Below are 25,149 nucleotides of genomic sequence, written 5' to 3'. Positions count from 1 at the left end.
GAGAATGAGTGAGGAAAGATTGACTAAGAGGATATATGTGTCAGAGGTGGAGGGAACGAGAAGAAGTGGGAGACCAAATTGGAGGTGGAAAGATGGAGTGGAAAAGATTTTGAGTGATCAGGGCCTGAACATGCAGGAAGATGAAAGGCTTGCAAGGAACAGAGTGAATTGGAACGATGTGGTATAACGGGGTCGACGTGCTGTCAATGGATTGAACCAGGGCATGTGAAGTGTCTGGGGTAAACCATGGTAAGTTGTGTGGGGCCTGGATAGGGAAAGGGAGCTGCGGTTTTGGTACATTATTACTTGACAGCTAGAGACTGAGTGTGAATGAATGTGGCCTTTATTGTCTTTTCGTAGCGCTACCTCGTACACATGAGGGGGGAGGGGGTTTTAATTTCATGTGTGGCGGGGTGGCGATGGGAATGAATAAAGGCAGACAGTATGAATTATGTTCATGTGTATATATGTATATGTCTGTGTGTGTATATATATGTATACGTTGAGATGTGTAGGTATGCATATTTGTGTGTGTGGACGTGTATGTATATACATGTGTATGTGGGTGGGTTGGGCCATTCTTTTGTCTATTTCCTTGCGCTACCTCACCAACACGGGAGACAGCGACAAAGCAAATAAAAAATATATATAATGTCTCACTGGTTAAATATATAACAGAAATGCTTCTCCATATATGCAATAGTATTATGACCCTGAGGAGAGCTCTTTCACTTAGTGATATCTTTTTCAAGAACATATCCTGACACTAATCAGGGTATTAGAGTGTATAAGTGGAGGTGCTGAATGAAAAGGGTTGAGCAAAGCTGGTGTGGTTGTCCTAAAAAGGGTTAGTCAAGAACAGTGGCAGGAGCTAAGGGCACAGACTAAGAAAACTTGATGAGAGAGATGAAAGACAATTCTGGAAATGAGGAATGGAAACCAAAGGTAACTGATGAAATAAATAAGTTGGAGATCAAGAAGATTCCCAAATCGATATGGAAATAGAAACCAACAAAGTCATAGATATAATCATATGTTGTTAAGGTATGACACTGAGAGAGATGATTAAGGAAACTATATAGGCCAGAGGAGCAAGCTGAAGAGCAACAATACTGCATGTATAATGCAGGAAATATTAAATTCTTGGGAAGATTAGATGCATGAAAATTGGTGAGATGATGCTTTAAAAGTTAACCAAAGATGAACTTCACCAAATCTGGAGTGTTTTGTAAAGCAAGAGAAAGAATGGTATGTACAAGTAAAGAGTTGAACAATGGTATCATTGAATTACATTAATCCTTTGTCTGTGATGACTGATCCAATTCAATGTACAAATCACTGCAACAGTGCATAAAAGGTGAATTAAACAGCCTGTGCAGTTTAATTCTCTGATCAGAAGAAGGCTCCAGGAACCGAGATAAACCTACTTTCTACCTATACTCAAGTTAAATTAGACTTTCCAGATACAGGCTCCAGGAACTGAGATAAACCTACTTTCTAACCATACTTATGTTGAATCAGACCTTTCCAGATACAACAGTGAGTAATTCAGAATATTACACAAGGGTAATATGGACTTCAGTTTATTATTATTCTTGTTTAAATTGTAATTTAGGTAAGTTATGGATGCTATATGGACACCACTAGCACCTAGAGGGTGCTGTCATCTACCTACATGGTAGAAAGAAGAGTATGTATGAGAAAATTGAAGAGATTGTGCTGAAAAGGTTGGGACACAAGAGGATGAGTGACGAAAGAATGACTTTCAGGGTAAACATGTTAGAAATGGAGGGAACACATAGAAAATCAAACAGTAAGTAGAAAGAAGGAATGAAAGATGCTCTGAAGGCTTAGAAGCCTGGCCATATTGGCATGTATGAGGCATGCAAGGGAAAGATCACGATGAAGCAATGTGGTATACAAGGGAAGACATGCAGTCGGTGGCCTTAACTACAGCATATGAAGTGGTGGGAGGAAACCATGAAAAGGTCTGTAGGGCACGACTGTGGATAAGGGCTCTTGTTTCAGGGCATTGAACATGAAAGCTAGAGCATGGATGTGAGTGAATAAGGGCATTTCTTCAATCGTTCCTGACACAACCTCATTAATGAAGGATATGCAAAAATTTGGTAAGAGAAAAAGGAAAATATTACAATCTCCTCATATTTGTTAAAGTTGCCATGATAATGAAGTGATGGCAGGAACTGATGATGAAAGACCTCGTTTGCTCATTTCATTCTCTAGATGTCATGTATAATGCACAAAAATCAGAACCCAAATCAATAACAAGGGGCATGCAAGGAACAGAGTGAATTGGAATGATGTGCTATACCAGGCCCGACTTCCAGTTAATGAAATGAACCAGGGCATGTGGAACATCTCTGGTAAGCCATGGAAAGGTCTGTGGGGCCTGCAGTTGAATGAGGCGCTACTGTTTTGGTGCATTTAAAAATGACAGCTAGAGAGTCAATGAGAACAAATGTGGCCTTTTATGTCTGTTTTCCTATCACTACCTCACTTGATGCAGAGGGTGGCAATAGAGCTTCCACGGAGGAAAGTAAGCACCAGGAATGGATGAAGGCATGTGTACATATGTATATATCTGTATGTGCATATATATTTTTTTCATTATACTTAGTCGCTGTTTCCCCGTGTTAGCGAGGTAGAGCAAGGAAAAACACGAAAGAATCACCCAACCCACCCACATACATATGCATAAACATAAATGCCCACACATGCACATATACATACCTATACATTTCAATGCATACATACATATACATACAGAGATATATACATATATACACATATACATATTCATACTTGCTGCCTTCATCAATTCTTGTTGCCACCCTGCCACACATGAAACAGCACCCCCTCTCCCCATGCGAGGAAGCCCTAGGAAAAGGCAACAAAGGCCACATTCATTCACACTGTATCTAGCTGTAATGCCTAAAGCACTGAAACCACAGCTCCCTTTCCACATCTAGGCCCCACAAAACTTTCCATGGTTTACCCTAGACGCTTCACATGCCCTGGTTCAATCCACTGACAGCAAGTCGACCACGGTATATCACACTGTTTCAATTTACTCTATTCCTTACATGCCTTTCACCCATCTGTATGTTCAGGCCCTGATCACTCAAAATCTTTTTCACTCCATCCTTCCACCTCCAAGTTGGTCTCCCACTTCTAGTTCCCTCCACCTCTGACACATATATCCTCTTCGTCAATCTTTCCTCACTCTTCATGTGACCAAACCATTTCAACACACCCTCTTTTGCTCCCTCAACCACAATCTTTTTATTTCAACACATCTCTCTTACCCTTTCACTACTTACTCAATCAAACCACCTCACACCACATAAATGTCCTCAAACATTTCATTTTCAACACATCCACACTTCGCACGACCCTATCTATAGCCCATACCTTGCAACCATATAACATTGTTTCAACACTTTTCGTTCAAACACACATTTTTGCTCTCTGAGATAATGCTTTCGCCTTTCACACATTCTTCATTGCTCCCAGAACCTTTGCCTCCTCCTCCACCGTACGTCTCACTTCCGCTTCCAAAGTACCATCTGGTGCTAAATCCATTCTCAGATATCTAAAACACTTCACTTCCTCCAGTTTTTCTCCATTCAAACTAATCTCCCAATTAGCTTGTCCCTCAATCCTACAGAACCTAATAATCTTGCACTTATTTACATTCACTCTCAGCTTTCTTCTTTCACACACTTTACCAAACTCAGTCACCAACCTCTGCCATTTCTTACCCGAATCAGCCACAAACGCTGCATCATCAGTGAACAACAACTGACTCATTTTCCAGGCACTCTCATCTGCAACAGATTACATACTTGCCCCTCTCTCCAAAACTCTTCCATTCACCTCCCTAATAACCCTATCCATAAACAAATTAAACAACCATGGAAACACCACACACACCTGCCGCAAACTGGGAACCAATCACTTTCCTCTCTTCCTACTCGTAAACATGCCTTACATTCTTGATAAAAACTTTTCAGTGCTTCTAGCATCTTACCTTCCACACCATATACTCTTAATACCTTCGACAGAGCATCTCTATCAACTCTATCATATGGCTTTTCCAGATTCATAAATGCTACATACACATCTATCTGTTTTTCTAAGTATTTCTAGCATACATCCTTCAAAGCAAAAACCTGATCCACACATTCTCTACCACTTCTGAAACTACACTGCTCTTCCCCAATCTCCTGCTTTGTACATGCCTTCATATTCTCCATCAATACCATCCCATATAATTTCCCAGGAATACTCAACAAACTCATACATCTGTAAATTGAACACTTGCCTTTATCCCCTTTGCCTTTGCACAATTACACTATGCATGCATTCCACCAATCCTCAGGCACGTCACCATGAACCATACATCCATACATTCACTGAATATCTTTATCAACCAGTCAACAACACAGTCACCCCCTTTTTTGATAAATTCCGCTGCAATACCATCCAAACCCACCACCTTGCCAGCTGACATCTCTGCAAAGCTTTCTCTCCTACTTCTCCATTTACCAAAACATTCTCCCAGGCCCTCTCGCTTAGCACACCGCCGCAACTAAAACAACCTATGTCTGCCACTCTATCATCAAACATTCAAAATACTCACAACATCTCACTTCACCACTACTTGTTATTACCTCCCCATTAGCCCTATTCACGATGTTCACACGGTTCTCTTGTCTTACACTCTTTATTTACATCCTTCCAAAATATCTTTTTATTTCTCCTAAAATTTAACAATACTCTCTCACCCCAACTCTCATTTGCCCTCTTTTTCACCCCTTTCACCTTTCTCTTGACCTGCTGCTTTCTTTTATACATCTCCGAGTCATTTGCACAACTTTCCTGCAAAAATTGTCCAAACACCTCTCTCTTCGCTTTCACTAACAATCTTACTTCCTCATCCCGCCACTCACTACCCTTTCTAATCTACTCACCTCCCACCTTTCTCATGCCATACGCATCTTTATATATATATATATATATATATATATATATATATATATATATATATATATATATATATATATATATATATATATATATTTCACTGCTTCTAACAACTTGCCTCCCACACCATATATTCTTAATACCTTCCACATAGCATCTCTATCAACTCTATCATATGCCTTCTCCAGATCCATAAATGCTACATACAAATCCATTTGCTTTTCTAAGTATTTCTCACATACATTCTTCAAAGCAAACACCTGATCCACACATCCTCTACCACTTCTGAAACCACACTGCTCTTCCCCAATCTGATGCTCTGTACATGCCTTCACCCTCTCAATCAATACCCTCCCATATAATTTACCAGGAATACTCAACAAACTTATACCTCTGAAATTTGAGCACTCACTCTTATCCCCTTTGCCTTTGTACAATGGCACTATGCACGCATTTCGCCAATCCTCAGGCACCTCACCATGAGTCATACATACATTAAATAACCTTACCAACCAGTCAATAATACAGTCACCCCCTTTTTTAATAAAGTTTTTATCGAGGTTGTAAGGCATGTGTACGTGTAGGAAGAGAGGAAAGTGATTGGTTCTCAGTGAATGTAGGTTTGCGGCACGGGTGTGTGATGTCTCCATGGTTGTTTAATTTGTTAATGGATGGGGTTGTTAGGGAGGTGAATGCAAGAGTTTTGGAAAGAGGGGCAAGTATGAAGTCTGTTGGGGATGAGAGAGCTTGGGAAGTGAGTCAGTTGTTGTTCGCTGATGATACAGCGCTGATGGCTGATTCATGTGAGAAACTGCAGAAGCTGGTGACTGAGTTTGGTAAAGTGTGTGAAAGAAGAAAGTTAAGAGTAAATGTGAATAAGAGCAAGGTTATTAGGTACAGTAGGGTTGAGGGTCAAGTCAACTGGGAGGTAAGTTTGAATGGAGAAAAACTGGAGGAAGTAAAGTGTTTTAGATATCTGGGAGTGGATCTGGCAGCGGATGGAACCATGGAAGCAGAAGTGGATCATAGGGTGGGGGAGGGGGCGAAAATCCTGGGAGCCTTGAAGAATGTGTGGAAGTCGAGAACATTATCTCGGAAAGCAAAAATGGGTATGTTTGAAGGAATAGTGGTTCCAACAATGTTGTATGGTTGTGAGGCGTGGGCTATGGATAGAGTTGTGCAGAAGAAGGTGGATGTGCTGGAAATGAGATGTTTGAGGACAATGTGTGGTGTGAGGTGGTTTGATCGAGTAAGTAATATAAGGGTAAGAGAGATGTGTGGAAATAAAAAGAGCGTGGTTGAGAGAGCAGAAGAGGGTGTTTTGAAATGGTTTGGGCACATGGAGAGAATGAGTGAGGGAAGATTGACCAAGAGGATATATGTGTCGGAGGTGGAGGGAACGAGGAGAAGTGGGAGACCAAATTGGAGGTGGAAAGATGGAGTGAAAAAGATTTTGTGTGATCGGGGCCTGAACATGTAGGAGGGTGAAAGGCGGGCAAGGAATAGAGTTAATTGGATTGATGTGGTATACCGGGGTTGACGCGCTGTCAGTGGATTGAATCAGGGCATGTGAAGCGTCTGTGGTAAACCATGGAAAGTTGTGTGGGGCCTGGATGTGGAAAGGGAGCTGTGGTTTCGGGCATTATTGCATGACAGCTAGAGACTGAGTGTGAACGAATGGGGCCTTTGTTGTCTTTTCCTAGTGCTACCTCGCACAAATGAGGGGGGGAGGGGGATGGTATTCCATGTGTGGCGAGGTGGCGATGGGAATGAATAAAGGCAGACAGTGTGAATTGTGTGCATGGGTATATATGTATGTGTCTGTGTGTGTATATAAAGCAAAATAAAGCAAAATAAAAAAAAATATATTTTTTTTTATTCCAAAAGAAGGAACAGAGAAGGGGGCCAGGTGAGGATATTCCCTCAGAGGCCCAGTCCTTTGTTCTTAAAGCTACCTTGCTAACGCGGGAAATGGCAAATAGTTTGAAAGAATAATTATATATATATATATATATATATATATATATATATATATATATATATATAAAAGAAAGAGACAGGAGGTCAAGAGAAAGGTGCAAGAGGTGAAAAAAAGGGCAAATGAGAGTTGGGGTGAGAGACTATCAGTAAATTTTAGGGAGAATAAAAAGATGTTCTGGAAGGAGGTAAATAGGGTGCGTAAGACAAGGGAGCAAATGGGAACTTCAGTGAAGGGCGTAAATGGGGAGGTGATAACAAGTAGCGGTGATGTGAGAAGGAGATGGAATGAGTATTTTGAAGGTTTGTTGAATGTGTCTGATGACAGAGTGGCAGATATAGGGTGTTTGGGTCGAGGTGGTGTGCAAAGTGAGAGGGTTAGGGAAAATGATTTGGTAAACAGAGAAGAGGTAGTAAAAGCTTTGCGGAAGATGAAAGCCGGCAAGGCAGCAGGTTTGGATGGTATTGCAGTGGAATTTATTAAGAAAAGGGGGTGACTGTATTGTTGACTGGTTGGTAAGGTTATTTAATGTATGTATGACTCATGGTGAGGTGCCTGAGGATTGGCGGAATGCGTGCGTAGTGCCATTGTACAAAGGCAAAGGGGATAAGAGTGAGTGCTCAAATTACAGAGGTATAAGTTTGTTGAGTATTCCTGGTAAATTATATGGGAGGGTATTGATTGAGAGGGTGAAGGCATGTACAGAGCATCAGATTGGGGAAGAGCAGTGCGGTTTCAGAAGTGGTAGAGGATGTGTGGATCAGGTGTTTGCTTTGAAGAATGTATGTGAGAAATACTTAGAAAAGCAAATGGATTTGTATGTAGCATTTATGGATCTGGAGAAGGCATATGATAGAGTTGATAGAGATGCTCTGTGGAAGGTATTAAGAATATATGGTGTGGGAGGCAAGTTGTTAGAAGCAGTGAAAAGTTTTTATCGAGGATGTAAGGCATGTGTACGTGTAGGAAGAGAGGAAAGTGATTGGTTCTCAGTGAATGTAGGTTTGCGGCAGGGGTGTGTGATGTCTCCATGGTTGTTTAATTTGTTTATGGATGGGGTTGTAAGGGAGGTAAATGCAAGAGTCCTGGAAAGAGGGGCAAGTATGAAGTCTGTTGGGGATGAGAGAGCTTGGGAAGTGAGTCAGTTGTTGTTCGCTGATGATACAGCGCTGGTGGCTGATTCATGTGAGAAACTGCAGAAGCTGGTGACTGAGTTTGGTAAAGTGTGTGGAAGAAGAAAGTTGAGAGTAAATGTGAATAAGAGCAAGGTTATTAGGTACAGTAGGGGTGAGGGTCAAGTCAATTGGGAGGTGAGTTTGAATGGAGAAAAACTGGAGGAAGTGAAGTGTTTTAGATATCTGGGAGTGGATCTGTCAGCGGATGGAACCATGGAAGCGGAAGTGGATCATAGGGTGGGGGAGGGGGCGAAAATTTTGGGAGCCTTGAAAAATGTGTGGAAGTCGAGAACATTATCTCGGAAAGCAAAAATGGGTATGTTTGAGGGAATAGTGGTTCCAACAATGTTGTATGGTTGCGAGGCGTGGGCTATGGATAGAGATGTGCGCAGGAGGATGGATGTGCTGGAAATGAGATGTTTGAGGACAATGTGTGGTGTGAGGTGGTTTGATCGAGTAAGTAACGTAAGGGTAAGAGAGATGTGTGGAAATAAAAAGAGCGTGGTTGAGAGAGCAGAAGAGGGTGTTTTGAAGTGGTTTGGGCACATGGAGAGAATGAGTGAGGAGAGATTGACCAAGAGGATATATGTGTCGGAGGTGGAGGGAACGAGGAGAAGAGGGAGACCAAATTGGAGGTGGAAAGATGGAGTGAAAAAGATTTTGTGTGATCGGGGCCTGAACATGCAGGAGGGTGAAAGGAGGGCAAGAAATAGAGTGAATTGGAGTCATGTGGTATACAGGGGTTGACGTGCTGTCAGTGGATTGAAGCAAGGCATGTGAAGCGTCTGGGGTAAACCATGGAAAGCTGTGTAGGTATGTATATTTGCGTGTGTGGACGTGTGTATGTACATGTGTATGGGGGGGGGGGGGGGGGGTTGGGCCATTTCTTTCGTCTGTTTCCTTGCGCTACCTCGCAAACGCGGGAGACAGCGACAAAGTATAAAAAAAAAAAAAAAAAATATATATATATATATATATATATATAAAATCAGACATATACATATATACACATGTACATAATTCATACTGTCTGCCCTTATTCACTACCATCGCCACCCTGCCACACATGAAATGACAGCCCTCACCCCCCGCATGTGCAAGAGCTGGCGCTAGGAAAAGGCAACAAAGGCCACATTCGTTCACAATCAGTCTCTAGCTGTCATGTATAATGCACAGAAACTACAGCTCCCTTCCGTATCCAGGACCCAAAAAACTTTCCATGGTTTACCCCAGACGCTTCACATGCCGTGGTTCAATCCATTGACAGCACGTCAACCCCGGTATACCACACCGTTCCAATTCACTCTATTTCTAACATGCCTTTTACCCTCCTGCATATTCAGGCCCCGATCACTCAAAATCTTTTTCACTCCATCTTTCCACTTCCAATTTGGTCTCCCACTTCTCCTCATTCCCTCCATCTCTGACATATATATAATCTTTGTCAATCTTTCCTCCCTCATTCCCTCCATGTGACCAAACCATTTCAAAACACCCTCTTCTGCTCTCTCAACCACACTCTTTTTATTACCACATATCTCTCTTACCCTTTCATTACTTGATCAAACCACCTCACACCACATATTGTCCTCAAACATCTCATTTTCAGCACATCCACCCTCCTCCGCACAACTCTATCTATAGCCCATGCCTTCCAACCATATAACTTTGTTGGGACTACTATTCCTTCAAACATACCCATTTTTGCTTTCCAAGATAATGTTCACGATTTACACACACTTTTAAATGCTCCCAGAATTTTCGCCCCCTCCCCCAACCTATGATTCACTTCCACTTCCATAGTTCCATCCGTTGTCAAATCTACTCCCAGATATCTAAAACACTTCCTCCAGTTTTTCTCCATTCAAACTAACCTCCCAATTAACTTGTCCCTTAACCCTACTGTATCTAATAACCTTGCTCTTATTCACATTCACTCTCAGCTTTCGTCTTTCACACACTTTACCAAACTCAGTCACCAGCTTCTGCAGTTTCTTACCTGAATCAGCCACCAGCGCTGTGTCATCAGCAAACAACTGACTCACTTCCCAAGCTCTCCCATCCACAACACACTGCAAACTTGCCCCTCTTTCCAAAACTCTTGCATTCAACTCCCTGTTTAATTTGTTTACGGATGGGGTTGTTAGGGAGGTGAATGTAAGAGTTTTGGAGAAAGTTGCAAGTATGCAGTCTGTTGTGGATGGGAGAGCTTGGGATGTGATTCAGTTGTTGTTCGCTGATGATACAGCGCTGGTGGGTGATTCAGGTGAGAAACTGTAGGAGTTGGTGACTGAGTTTGGTAAAGTGTGTGAAAGAAGAAAGCTGAGAGTAAATGTGAATAAGAGCAAGATTATTAGGTACAGTAGGGTTGAGGGACAAGTCAATTGGAAGGTAAGTTTGAATGGAGAAAAACTGAATGAAAAGTATTTTAGATATCTGGGAGCAGATTTGGCAGCGGATGGAACCATGGAAGCGGAAGTGGGTCACAGGGTGGGGGAGGGGGTGAAAGTTCTGGAGCATTGAAAAATGTGTGGAAGGCGAAAGCAAATATGGGTATGTTTGAAGGAATAATGGCTCCAACAATGATATATGATTGTGAGGTGTGGGTTATAGATAGGGTTGTGCGGAGGAGGGTGGATGTGCTGGAAATGAGATGTTTGAGGACAATATGTGGTGTGAGGTGGTCTGATTAAGTAATGAAAGGGTAAGAGAGATGACTGGTAATAAAGAGAGTGTGGATGAGAGAAGAGGGTGTTTGGAAAGTGTTTGGTCACATGGAGAGAATGAGTGAGGAAAAAAAAAGATTGACAAAGAGGATATATGTGTCAGAGGTGGAGGGAACGAGGAGAAGATCATGAGAGGCAAGTGTTTTGGGAGCAGATGAGTGAGAGTGTTAGCAGCTTTGATGCGCGAGACCGGGTTATAGTGATGGGTGATTTGAATGCAAAGGTGAGTAATGTGGCAGTTGAGGGTATAATTGGAGTACATGGGGTGTTCAGTGTTGTAAATGGAAATGGTGAAGAGCTCGTATACTTGTGTGCTGAAAAAGGACTGGTGATTGGGAATATCTGGTTTAAAAAGAGATATACATAAGTATACGTATGTAAGTAATAGAGATGGCCAAAGAGCGTTACTGGATTACGTGTTTATTTATAGGGAATTAAAAGAGAGACTTTTGGATGTTTATATGCTGAGAGGAGCAAATGGAGGGATGTCTGATCTTTTTTTATGGAGGCGAAAGGTGAAGATTTGTATAGGTTTTCAGAAAAGAAGGGAGAATGTTGGGGTAAAGAGAGTGGTGATAGTAGGTGAGCATGGAAAGGAGACTTGTATGAGGAAGTACCAACAGAGATTGAGTGCAGAATGGAAAAAGGTGAGAGCAAAGGATGTAAGGGGAGTGGCAGAAGAATAGAATGTATTTTGGGAAGCAGTGATGGCTTGCGCAAAAGATGCCTGTGGCATAAGAAAGGTGGAAGGTGGGCAGATTAGAAAGGGTAGTGAGTGGTGGCATGAAGAAGTAAGATTGTCAGTGAAGAGAAGAGGGAGGAATCTGGACAAATTTTGCAGGGAAATAGTGCTAATGACAGGGAGATTTATAAAAGAATGAGGCAAGAGGTCAAGAAAAAGAGGGCAAATGAGAGTTGGGGTAGGAAAGTATCACTATATTTTAGGGAAATTAAAAAGGTGTTTTGGAAGAAGGTAAGTAAAGTGCGTAAGATAAGAGAAAAAAATGGGAACATCGGTGGAGGAGGCAAATAGGGAGGCAATAACAAGTAGCAGTGAAGTGAGAGGGAGATGGAGTGAGTATTTTGGAGGTTTGTTGAATGTGTGTGGCTCATATAGGGTGTTTTGGTCAAGGCGGTGTGTGAAATGAGAGGGCCAGGGAAGAATGATTTGGTAAACAAAGAAGAGGCGGTGAAAGCTTTGCAGAAGATGAAAGCCAGCAGGTTTGGTTGAAAAAGTTTGGAATTTATTAAAAAAGGGGGTGACGGTGTTGTTGACTGGTTGGTGAGGATATTCAATGTATGTATGGTTCATGGTGGAGTGCCTGAGGAGTGGTGTAAAGCATGTATAGTGTCATTATACAAAGGCGAAGGGGATACACATGACTGTTCATATAACAGAGGTATAGGTTTGTTAAGTATTCCTGGAAAATTATATGGGAGAGTATTGATCAAGAGGGTCAAGGAATGTACAGAGCACCAGACTGGGGAGGAGCAGTGTGGTTTCAGAAGTGGTAGAGGATGAATGGTTCCAGGAGTTTGCTTTGAAAAATGTATGAGAGAAATACTTAGAAAAGCAGATGGATTTGTATGTAGCATTTATGGATCTGGAGAAGGCATATGATGGAGTTGATAGAGTGCTCTGTGGAAGGTATTAAGAGTATATGGTGTGGGTGGTAAGTTGCTAGCAGTGAAAAGTTTTTATCGAGGATGTAAGGCATGTGTACGAGTAGGAAGAAAAGAAAGTGAGTAGTTCCCAAAGAATGTTGGTTTATGGCAGGAGTGTGTGATGTCTCCATGGTTGTTTAATTTGTTTATGAATGGGGTTGTGAGGGAGGTGAATGCAAGAGTTTTGGAGAGAGGGGCAAGTATGCAGTCTGTTATGGATGAGAGGGTTTGAGAATTGAGTCAGTTGTTGTTCACTGATGATACAGCACTGGTGGCCGATTCGGGTGAGAAACTGCAGAAGCTGGTGACTGAGTCTGGTAAAGTGTGTGAAAGAAAAAAGCTGAGAGTAAATGTGAATAAGTGCAAGGTTATTATGTTCAGTAGGGTTAAGGGAGGTTAAGGGGTTAAGGGACACGTAAATTGGGAGGTAAGTTTGAATGGAGAAAAACTGGAGGAAGTGAAGTGTTTTAGATATCTGGAAGTGGATTTGGCAGTGGATAGAACCATGGAAGCAGAAGTGAGCCACAGGGTGGGGGAGGAGGCAAAAGTTCTGGAAGCATTGAAGAATATGTGGAAGTCGAGAACGTTATCTCGGAGAGCAAAAATGGGTATGTTTGAAGGAACAGTGGTTCCAGCAATGTTATATGGATGTGAGGCATGGGCAATAGATAGGGTTGTGCAGAGAGGGGTGGATGTGTTAGAAGTGAGATGTTTGAGGACAATACATGGCGTGAGGTGGTTTGATCGAGTAAGTAATGAAAGGGTAAGAGAGATGTGTGGTAATAAAAAGAGTGTGGTTGAGAGAGCAGAAGAGTGTGTATTGAAATGGTTTGGTCACATGGAGAGAATGAGAGGAAATATTGACAAAAAGGATATATGTGTCAGAGGTGGAGGGAATGAGAAGTGGGAGACCAAATTCAAGGTGGAAGGATGGAGTGAAAAAGATTTTGAGCAATTGGGGCTTAAACATAAAGAAGGGTGAAAGGCGTGCAAGGAATAGAGTGAATTGGAACGATGTGGTATACCAGAGTCAACATGCTGTCAATGGATTGAACCAGGGAATGTGAAGCGTCTGGGGTAAACCATGGAAAGTTTCGTGGGTCCTGGATGTGGAAAGGGAGCTATGGGTTCAGTGCATTACACATGACAGCTAGAGACTGAGTGTGAATGAATGTGGCCTTTGTTGTCTTTTCCTGGTGCTACCTCGCATGCACGCGAGGGGAGGGGAAAGGGGGTGGGTGTCACTTCACGTGTGGCAGGTCGGCGGCAGGAATGGATGAAGGCAGCATGTATGAATATGTACACGTGTACATATGTATATGTGTATATATATGTGGTGAGAGGCGGTTTGATCGAATAAGTACTGAAAGTGTAAGAGAGATGTGTGGTAATAAAAAGAGTGTGGTTGAGAGAGCAGAAGACGGTGTATTGAAATGGTTTGGTCACATGGAGAGAATGACTGAGGAAATATTGACAAAGAGGATATATATCAGAGGTGGAGGGAACGAGAAAAAAAAGACCAAATTAAAGGTGGAAGGATGAAGTGAAAAAAATTTTGAGCAATTGGGGCTTAAACATACAGAAGGGTGAAAGGGGTCAAGGAATAGAGTAAATTGGAATGATTTCCACCCCTGCTGCAAACTAGTTTTCACTGAGAACCAATTAATTTCCTCTCTTCCTACTCGTGCACATGCTTTACATCCTCAATAAAAACTTTTCACTGCTTCTAACAACTTGCCTCCCATACCATATATTCTTAATACTTTCCACAGAGCATCTCTATCAACTCTATCGTATGCCTTCTCCAGATCCATAAATGCTACATACAAATCCATTTGCTTTTCTAAGTATTTCTCACACACATTCTTCAAAGACAACTCCTGATCCACACATCCTCTACCACTTCTGAAACCACACTGCTCTTCCCCAATCTGATGCTCTATACATGCCTTCACCCTCTCAATCAATACCTTCCCATATAATTTCCCAGGAATACTCAACAAACTTATACCTCTGTAATTTGAGCACTCACTTTTATCCCCTTTGCTTTTGTACAATGGCACTATGCAAGCATTCTACCAATTTATTATACTTTGTCGCTGTCTACTGCATTAGTGAGGTAGTGCAAGGAAATAGATGAAAGAATGGCCAAACCCACCCACATATACATGTGTATACATACACGTCCACACACGCACATATACATACCTATACATCTAAACATATGCATATATATACACACACAGACATATACATATATACACATGTACATAATTCATAATCTCTGCCCTTATTCATTCCTGTCGCCATCCCGCCACACATGAAATGAAGCATCTGGGGTAAACCATGGAAAGCTTCATGGGTCCTGAATGTGGAAAGGGAGCTACATGTTCAGTGCATTACACATGACAGCTAGAAACTGAGCGTGAATGAATGTGGCCTTTGTTGTCTTTTGCTGGCGCTACCTTGCACACACGCGAGGGGGGGGGGTGTCATTTCATGTGTGGTGGGTCAGCGGCAGGAATGGATGAAGGCAGCATGTATGAATATGTACATGTGTATACATGTATATGTCTGTGTATGTATATGCACATATACATTGAAATGTATAGGTATGTATGTGTGTGTGTGGGCGTTTATGTATATACATGTGTATGTGGGTGGATTGGGCCATACTCTTGTCTGTTTCCTTGCGCTACCTTGATAATGCAAGAGACAGCGTCAAAGTATTATAAAAAATAAGTAAACTATATATATTGGAAAGGATCACAATTTTGTATGTGATTAAGTATATTCCTATGAGTCCATGGGGAAAATGCAATATGATAAGTTTCCAGTTGCACTTTCGTGTAATAATCACACCATCAGGGGAGATACAAGAAAGAAATATGTCGGCTGATATACAACAAAGAGACATAGCTAGGACGCCATTTGGTTAACAAGTGATTCTCCAAGAAAGACAACAAGCGTATCATAAACTTATGTGGACCAGAGGGGGAACTGTTTACAAATTTTATCAACAATAAAGGTATCCAAGTTGTATCGACCTTCATTAATATTAAGGTTACAATTCTTTGTGTACTTAATAATAGAACACTCAATGATATTTCTCATAGTACTGGAGTTAGAGTCAATAACTGAGATGGCATTACTCCAGTCAATACAATGATCATAGTTTTTAACATGATCAAACATGGCATTTGATTCTTGTCCTGTTCTTATACTATATTTATGATGCTGAAGTCTAACAGAAAGATTCTTACCAGTCTGCCCGACATAAAACTTATAACAATTTCTACATGGCACTTTATAGAAGCATCCAGGAGAATTTTCTGGTGAGTTTCTATCTATAGCCCACACCCACACCTCACAACCATATAACATTTTTGGAGCCACTATTCCCTGAAACATACCCATTTTTGCTCTCCGAGATAACATTCTTGACTTCCACACATTTTTCAATGCTCCCAGAACCTTTGACCCCTTCCCCACCCTGTGACTCACTTCCGCTTCCATGATTCCAACCATCTGCTGCAAAATTCACTCCCAGATATCTAAAACACTTCATTTCCTCCAATTTTCTCCATTCAAACTTACAATCCAACTGACTTGTCCCTCCACCCTACTGAACCTAATAATCTTGCTCTTATTCAAATTTACTCTCAGCTCAGAACAAGGTGTCTAAACGTATGTGGACGAAACCAAGATGAGAAAAATGGAGAGATAGGTAGTATATTTGAGGAAAGGATCCTGGATGTTTTGGCTCTGAGTGAAACAAAGTCAAGGGTAAAGGGGAAGGAGTGGTTTGGGATTGTCTTAGGAGTAAAGTCATTGGTTAACAAGAGGACAAGAGCAAAGGAAGGAGTAGCACTCATGAAGCAGAAGTCGTGGGAATAAGTGACTGAATGTAAATAAGTAAACTCTAGATTGACATGGATAAACCTGAAAGTGGATGGAGTGAAATGGGTGACTGTTGGTGCCTATGTACCTGGTAATGAAAAGAAATATCAGGAGAGGGAAGTGTTTTGGGAGCAGCTGAGTTAGTGTGTTAGCAGCTTTGACACATGAGACTGGTTGACAGCGATGAGTTATATGAGTGCAAAGGTGGGTAATCTGGCAGTTGAGGGTATAATTAGAGTACATAGGTTGTTCAGTGCTGTAAATGGAAATGGTGAAGAGCTTGTAAATTTGTGTTCTGAAAAAGACTGGTGATTGGGAATACCTGGTTTTACAGGATATACATAAATATATGTATGTAAGAGAGATGGCCAGAGGGCGCTACTGGATTACATGTTATTTGATAGTACTGTAAACAAAGAAGAGGTAGTGAAAGCTTTGCGGAAGATGAAAGACAGCAAGGTGGTGGTTATGGATGATACTGCAGTGGAATTTATTAAAAAAGGGGATAACTGTGTTGTTGACTGGTTGGTGAGAATATTCAATGTACGTATGTTTCAAGGTGAAGGGCCTGAGAATTAGTCGAATGCACATTTAGTGCCATTGTATAAAGGCATTGGGGATAAAGGTGAGAGCTCAAATTAAAGAGGTATAAGTTTGTTGAGTATTTCTGGGAAATTATATGGGAGGGTACTGACTGAGAGGATGAGGGCATGTACAAAGCATCAGATTGGGGAAGAGAAGTGCAGTATCACAAGTGGTAGGGGATGTGTGGATCAGTTGTAGGATTTGAAGAAGGTATGTCGGAAATACTTAGAAAACAGATGGATTTGTGTGTAGCATTTGGGGAAGGTATTAAGGTATTAAGAGTATATGGTGTGGGAGGTAAGTTGCTAGAAGCGGTGAAAAGTTTTTATCGAGGATGTAAGGCATGTACACGAGTAGGAAGAGAGGAAAGTGATTGGTTCTCGGTGAATGTTGGTTTGCAGTAGGGGTGCGTGATGTCTCCATGGTTGTTTGATTTGTTTATGGATGGGGTTGTTAGGAACGTAAATGCGAGAGTTCTGGATAGAGGGGCAAGTATGCAGTCTCTTTGTGGAAGAGAGGGCTTGGGAAGCGAGTCAGTTGTTGTTCGCTGTTGATACAGCACTAGTGGCTGATTCGGGTGAGAAACTGTAGAAGTTGGTGATTGAGTTTGGCAAAGTGTGTGAAAGAAGAAAGCTGAAAGTAAATGTGAATAAGATTAAGTTTACTAGGTTCAGTAAGGTTGAGGTACGAGTCACCTGGGAGGTAAGTTTGAATGGAGAAAAACTGGAGGAAGTGAAGTCTTTTAGATATCTGGGAGTGGATGGAACCATGAAGGCAGAAGTGAATCACAGAGTGGGGGATGGAACGAAGGTTCTGGGAGCGTTGAAGAACATGTGGAAGGTGACAACATTATCTCAGAGAGCAAAAATGGGTACGTTTGAAGGAAATGTGGTTCCAACAATGTTTATGGTTGTAAGGCTTGGGCTACAGAAAGGTTTGCACGGAGGAGGGTGGATGTGCTGGAAATGAGATGTTTGAGGACAATATGTGTTGTGAGTTGTTTTGACCGAGTTAGTAATGAGAGGGTAAGAGAGATGTGTGGTAATAAAAAGAGTGTGGTTAAGAGAGCATAAGAGGGTGTATTGAAATGGTTTGGTCACATGGAGAGAATGAGTGAGGAAAGATTGACAAAGAGGATATATGTGTCAGAGGTGGAGGTGACAAGGAGAAATGGGAGACCAAATTGGAGGTGGAAGGATGGAGTGAAAAAGGTTTTGAGAGATTGGGACCTGAGCATACAGGAGGGTGAAAGGCGTGCAGGGAACAGAGTAAATTGGAATGATGTGGTATACTGGGGTGGACATGCTGTCATTGGATTGACCCAGAGCATGTGAAGCATCTAGGGTAAAACATGGAAAGATTTGTGAGGCCTAAATGTGGAAAGGGAGCTGCGGTTTCAGTGCATTACACGACAGCTAGAGACTGAGTGTGAACGAATGTGGCCTTCGTTGTCTTTTCCTAGCGCTACCTTGCATGTGCAAGGGGGGTACAGGGGTGCCATTTCATGTGTGGCGGGGTGGCAATGGAAATGGATGATGGCAGCAAGTATGAATATGTTCATGTGTATATATATTATGTATATGCGCATGTGTGGGCGTGTATGTATATACATGTGTATGTGGGTGGGTTGGGCCATTCTTTCGTCTGTTTCCTTGCACTACCTCGCTAACGTGGGAGACAACGACAAAGTATAATAAAAAAATAATACATATAAAAGAATACTTTCCATGTATTCCCTGCATGTCGTAGAAGGCGACTAAAAGGGGAGGGAGTGGGGGGCTGTAAATCCTCCCCTCTCGTTTTTCATTTTCCAGAAGAAGGAAGAGAGAAGGGGGCCAAGTGAGGATTTCCCTCAATGGCTCAGTCCTCTGTTCTCATCGCTACCTTGTTAACACAGGAAATGGCGAATAGTATGAAAAAATATATATAAACACATGCATATACACATACCTATACATTTCAATGTATACATACATTGGTCATACACAGATATAAACATATATACACATGTACATATTTATACGTGATGCCTTCATCGATTCCCAACGCCACCCCACCAGACATGAAATGGCACCCATCCTCTCCCCACGTGCGGACAAGGTAGCGCTAGGAAAAGATAACAAAGGCAGCATTCGTTTACACTCTGTCTCTAACTGTCATGTGTAATGCACCTGAAACCACACCTCCCTTTCCACATCCAGGCCCTAAAAAACTTTCCATGGTTTATCCCAAACACTTCACATGCCCTAGTTCAATCCACTGACAACCCGTCCACTGCGGTATACCACATCATTCCAATTCACTCTATTCCTTGCATGCTTTTCACCCTCCTGTATGTTTAGACCCCTAATCGCTCAAAATCTTTTTCACTCCATCCTTCCACCTCAAATTTGGTCTCCCACTTCTCCTTGTTCCCTCCATCTCTGACATATATCCTCTTTGTCAATGTTTTCCTCACTCATTCTCTCCATGAGACCAAACCATTTCAATACACCCTCTTCTGCTCTTTCAATGAAACTCCTTTTATTACCACACATCTCTCTTACCCTTTCATTACTTAATCAAACAATGACACACCACATGTTGTCCTCAAACATTTCATTTTCAACACAACCCTATATATAGCCAATGCCTCACAACCACACAACATTATTGGAACCACTATAGTTTCAAACATACCCATTTTTGCCCCCTTCGAGATAACATTCTCACCTTCCACACATTCTTTGACGCTCCCAGAACCTTTCCGTTTCCATGGTTCCATCCGCTGCCAAAACCACTCCCAGATATCTAAAGCACTTCACTTCCTCCAGTTTTTCTCCATTCAATTGTCCCTCAACCCTACTGAACCTAGTAACCTTGCTCTTACTAACATTTACTCTCGGCTTTCTTCTTTCACACATTTTACCAAGATCAGTCACCAACTTCTACAGTCTCTCACTCGAATCAGCCACCAGAATTGTATAATCAGTGAACAACAACTGACTCATTTCCCAAGCCATCTCATCCACAACAGACTGCATACTTGCCCCTCTCTCCAAAACTGTTACATTCACCTCCATAACAACAACATTCATAAACAAATTAAACAATGAAGGAGACATCATGCACCCCTGCCACAAACCGACATTTCTTCTCTACCTACCCTGTACACATACTTTATATCCTCAATAAAAACTTTTCACTGCTTCCAGCAACTTACCTCCCTCACAATATACTCTCAATACCTTCCACAAAGCATCTCTATCAACTCTATCATATCCCTTCTCCAGATCCATAAAAGCTACATACAAATCCATTTGTTTTTCTAAAGATTTCTCACATACGCTCTTTAAAGCAAACACATGAGTATATGGGTGGGTTGGGGATTCTTTCGTCTGTTTCCCTGTGCTACCTCGCTAACGAAGGAGACACCGACAAAGAATAATAAATAAAAATAATAATATTTATTATCTATTCTTTTATGATACTTTGTTGCTGTCTCCCGTGTTAGCGAAGCAACGCAAGGAAACAGATGAAAGAATGACCCAACCCACACACATACACATATATAGACAACACATCCACACACGCACATATACACACCTATATATATCAATGTATACATATACATACACACACATCCATATACATACACATGCACATAATTCATACTGTCTGCCCTTATTCATTCCTGTCGACACAATGCCACACATGAAATGAAAACCCCCTCCCCCGGCATGTGCATGAGGTAGCACTAGGAAAAGACAACAAAGGCCAAATTCGTTCACACTCAGTCTCTAGCTGTCATGTATAATGCACCGAAACCACAGCTCCCTTTCCACATCCAGGCATCACAGAACTTTCCATGGTTTACCCCAGATACTTCACATGCCCTGGTTCAATCCATTGACAGCACGTCGACCCCAGTATACCACATTATTCCAATTCACTCTATTCCTGACATGCCTTTCACCCTCCTGCAGGTTCAGGCCCCGATCATTCAAACTCTTTTTCATTCCATAATTGCACCTTCAATTTGGTCTCCCACTTCTCCTCATTCCCTCCACCTCTGACACATATATCCTCTTGGTTAATCTTTCTCACTCATTCTCTCCATGTGACCAAACCATTTCAAAACACCTTCTTCTGCTCTCTCATCTCTTACCCTTTCATGACTTACTCGATCAAACCATCTCACACCACAAATTGTCATCAAACATCTCATTTCCAGCACATCCACCCTCCTCCGCACAACTCTATCTATATTCCACACCTTGCAACCATAAAACATTGTTGGAACCACTATTCCTTCAAACATACGCATTTTTGCTTTCCAACATAAAGTTCTCAACTTCCTTACATTTTTCAACACTCCAAGAACTTACGCCCCCTCCCCCACCCTATGATTCGCTTCTGCTTCCATGGTTCCACCCGCTGCCAAATCCACTCCCAGATATTTAAAACACTTCACTTCCTAGAGTTTTTCTCCGTTAAAACTTACCTCCCAATTCACTTGTCCCTCAACCCAAATGTACCTAATAACCTTGTTCATATTCACATTTACTCTCAGCTTTCTTCTTTCACACACTTTACCAAACTCAGTCACCAGCTTCTGCAGTTTCTCACACGAATCAGCCACCAGCGCTGTATCATCAGCGAACAACAACTGACTCACTTCCCAAGCTATCTCATCCACAACAGACTGCATACTTGCCCCTCTTTCCAAAACTATTGCATTCACCTCCCTAACAACCCCATCCATAAACAAATTAAACAACCATGGAGACATCACACACCCCTGCCGCAAAACATTCACGGAGAACCAATCACTTTCCTCTCTTCCTACACGCACTCATGCCTTACATCCTCGAAAAAACTTTTCAATCCTTCTAACAACTTGTCTCCCACACCATATATTCTTAATACCTTCCACAGAGCATCTCTATCAACTCTATCATATGCCTTCTCCAGATCCATAAATGCTAAATACAAATGCATTTGCTTTTCTAAGTATTTCTCACATACATCCTTCAAAGTAAACACCTGATCCACACATCCTCTACCAATTCTGAAACCACATTGCTCTTCCCCAATCTGATGCTCTGTACATGCCTTCAACCTCTCAATCAATACCCTCCCATATAATTTCCCAGGAATACTAAACAAACTTATACCTCTGTAATTTGAGCACTCAATTTTAGCCCCTTTGCCTTTGTACAATGGCACTATGCAAGCATTCTCCCAATCCTCAGGCACCTCACCATAAGTCATACATACATTTAATAAGTTTACCAGCCAGCCAACAATACAGTCACCCCCTTTTTTAATAAATTCCACTGCAATACCATCCAAACCCGCTGCCTTGCGGCTTTCATCTTCCGCAAAGCTTTTACTACTTCTTCTCTGTTTACCAAATCATTCTCCCTAACCCTCTCACTTTGCACATCACCTCGACCAAAACATCCTATATCTGCCACTCTATCATCACACATTCAACAAACCTTCAAAATACTCACCCAATCTCCTCCTCACATCACCACTACTTGTTATCACCTCCCCATTAGCCCCTTGCCCCAACTCTCATTTGCCCTCTTTTTCACCTCCTACACCTTTCTCTTGACCTCCTGCCTCTTTCTTTTATACATCTCCCACTCATTTGCACTTTTTCCCTGCAAAAATCGTCCAAATGCCTCTCTCTTCTCTGTCACTAATAATTTCTCTTCTTCATCCCACAACTCACTACCCTTTCTAATCTGTCCATTTCCCATGTTTCTTACGCCACAAGCATCTTTTGCGCAAGCCATCACTGATTCCCTAAATACATCCCATTCCTCCCCCACTCCCCTTACGTCCTTTATTCTCACCTTTTTCAAAACAGTACTCAGTCTCTCCTGATACTTCCTCACACAAGTCTCCCTTCCAAGCTCACTTACTCTCACCACTCTCTTCACCCCAATATTCTCTCTTCTTTTCTGAAAAGCTCTACGAATCTTCACCTTTGCCTCCACAAGATAATGATCAGACATCCCTCCAATTGCACCTCTCAGCACATCAACATCCAGAAGTCTCTCTTTTGCGTGCCTATCAAGTAACACATAATGCAATAACGCTCTCTGGCCATCTCTCCTACTTACATATGTATACGTATCTATATCACTCTTTTTAAACCAGGTATTCCCGATCACCAGTCCTTTTTCAGCACATAAATCTACAAGGTCTTCACCATTTCCAACACTGAACACCCCATGTACACCAATTATTCCCTCAACTGCCACATTAATCACCTGTGCATTCAAATCATCCATCACTATAACCCAGCCTCATGCATCAAAACTACTAACACACTCACTCAGCTGCTCTCAAAACACTTGCCTCTCAAGATCTTTCTTCTCATGCCCAGGTGCATATGCACCAATAATCATCCATCTCACTCTCCATCCACTTTAAGTTTTACCCATATCAATCTAGAGTGTACTTTCTGACACTATCACATACTCCCACAACTCCTGTTTCAGGAGTAGTGCTACTCCTTCCCTTGCTCTTGTCCCTCACTAACCCCTGACTTTACTCCCAAGACATTCCCAAACCACTCTTCCCCTTTACCCTTGAGCTTTGTTTCACTCAAAGCCAAAACATCCAAGTTCCTGTCCTCAAACATACTATCTATCTCTCCTTTTTTCTCCTCTTGGTTACATCTACACACACTTAGACAACCCAATCTGAGCCGTCGAGGAGGATGAGTATTCCCCGCATGACTCCTTCTTCTGTTTCCCCTTTTAGAAATAGGAGATAAAGGAGAAAGAATACGTCCCATACATTCCTCGAGTGTTGTAGAAGGCAACTAAAGGGGATGGGAGCAGAGGGATAGAAACCCTCCCCTCCTTTTATTCTAAGGCATATGCCAGAGAGTGTTATTGGATTATGTGTTAACTGACAGGCGCGCAAAAGAGAGACTTTTGGATGTTGATGTGCTGAGAGGTGCAACTGGAGGGATGTCTGATCATTATCTTGTGGAGGCGAAGGTGAGATTTGTAGAAGTTTCCAGAAAAGAAGAGAGAATGTTGGGGTGAAGAGAGTGGTGAGAGTAAGTGAGCTTGGGAAGGAGACTTGTGTGAGGAAGTACAAGGAGAGACAGAGTACAGAATGGAAAAAGATGAGAACAAAGGAGGTAAGGGGAGTGGGGGAGGAATGGGATGCATTTAGGGAATCAGTGATGGCTTGTGCAAAAGATGCTTGTGGCATGAGAGGCATGGGAGGTGGGCAGATTAGAAAGGGTAGTGAGTGGTGGGATGAAGAAGTAAGATTATTAGTGAAAGAGAAGAAAGAGGCATTTGGACGATATTTGAAGGGAAATAATGCAAATGAGTGGGAGATGTATAAAAGAAAGAGGCAAGAGGTCAAGAGAAAGGTGCAAGAGGTGAAAAAGGGGGCAAATGAGAGTTGGGGTGAGAGAGTATCATTTTTGGAAGGAGGTAAATAAAGTGCGTAAGACAAGGGAACAAATGGGAACTTCAGTGAAGGGGGCTAATGGGGAGGTGATAACAAGTAGTGGTGATGTGCAAAGGAGGTGGAGCGAATATTTTGAAGTTTTGTTGAATGTGTTTGATGATAGAGTGGCAGATATAGGGTGTTTTGGTCGAGGTGGTGTGCAAAGTGAGAGGCATATGACAGAGTTGAAAGAGATGCTTTGTGGAAGGTATAAAGAATATATGGTGTGGGAGGCAAGTTGTTAGAAGCAGTGAAAAGTTTTTTATCGAGGATGTAAGGCATGTGTACGTGTAGGAAGAAAAGAAACTGATTGGTTCTCAGTGAATGTAGGTTTGCGGCAGGGGTGTGTGATGTCTCCATGATTGTTTAATTTGTTTATGGATAGGGTTGTTAGGGAGGTGAATGCAAGAGTTTTGGAAAGGGGGCAAGTATGCAGTCTGTTGTGGATGAGAGAGCTTGGGAAGTGAGTCAGTTGTTGTTTGCTGATGATACAGCGCTGGTGGCTGATTCATGTAAGAAACTGCAGAAGCTGGTGACTGAGTTTGGTAAAGTGTGTGAAAGAAGAAAGTTAAGAGTAAATGTGAATAAGAGCAAGGTTATTAGGTACAGTAGGGTTGAGGGTCAAGTCAATTGGGAGGTAAGT

General features: G+C 42.0%; 1 protein-coding gene across 1 annotated transcript in view; it reads right to left on the bottom strand.

The window, feature by feature from the left end:
- Positions 1-25,149, bottom strand: part of spn-E (spindle E) — a 504,859-nt gene that overhangs the window by 130,456 nt on the left and 349,254 nt on the right. The window lies entirely within an intron of this gene.

The sequence above is a fragment of the Panulirus ornatus genome, chromosome 73 (assembly GCF_036320965.1).
Source record: "Panulirus ornatus isolate Po-2019 chromosome 73, ASM3632096v1, whole genome shotgun sequence".
Taxonomy (NCBI): Eukaryota; Metazoa; Arthropoda; class Malacostraca; order Decapoda; family Palinuridae; genus Panulirus; species Panulirus ornatus.
The sequence above is the reverse complement of the archived record's forward strand: the minus strand, read 5'-3'. Positions and strand labels throughout refer to the sequence as shown.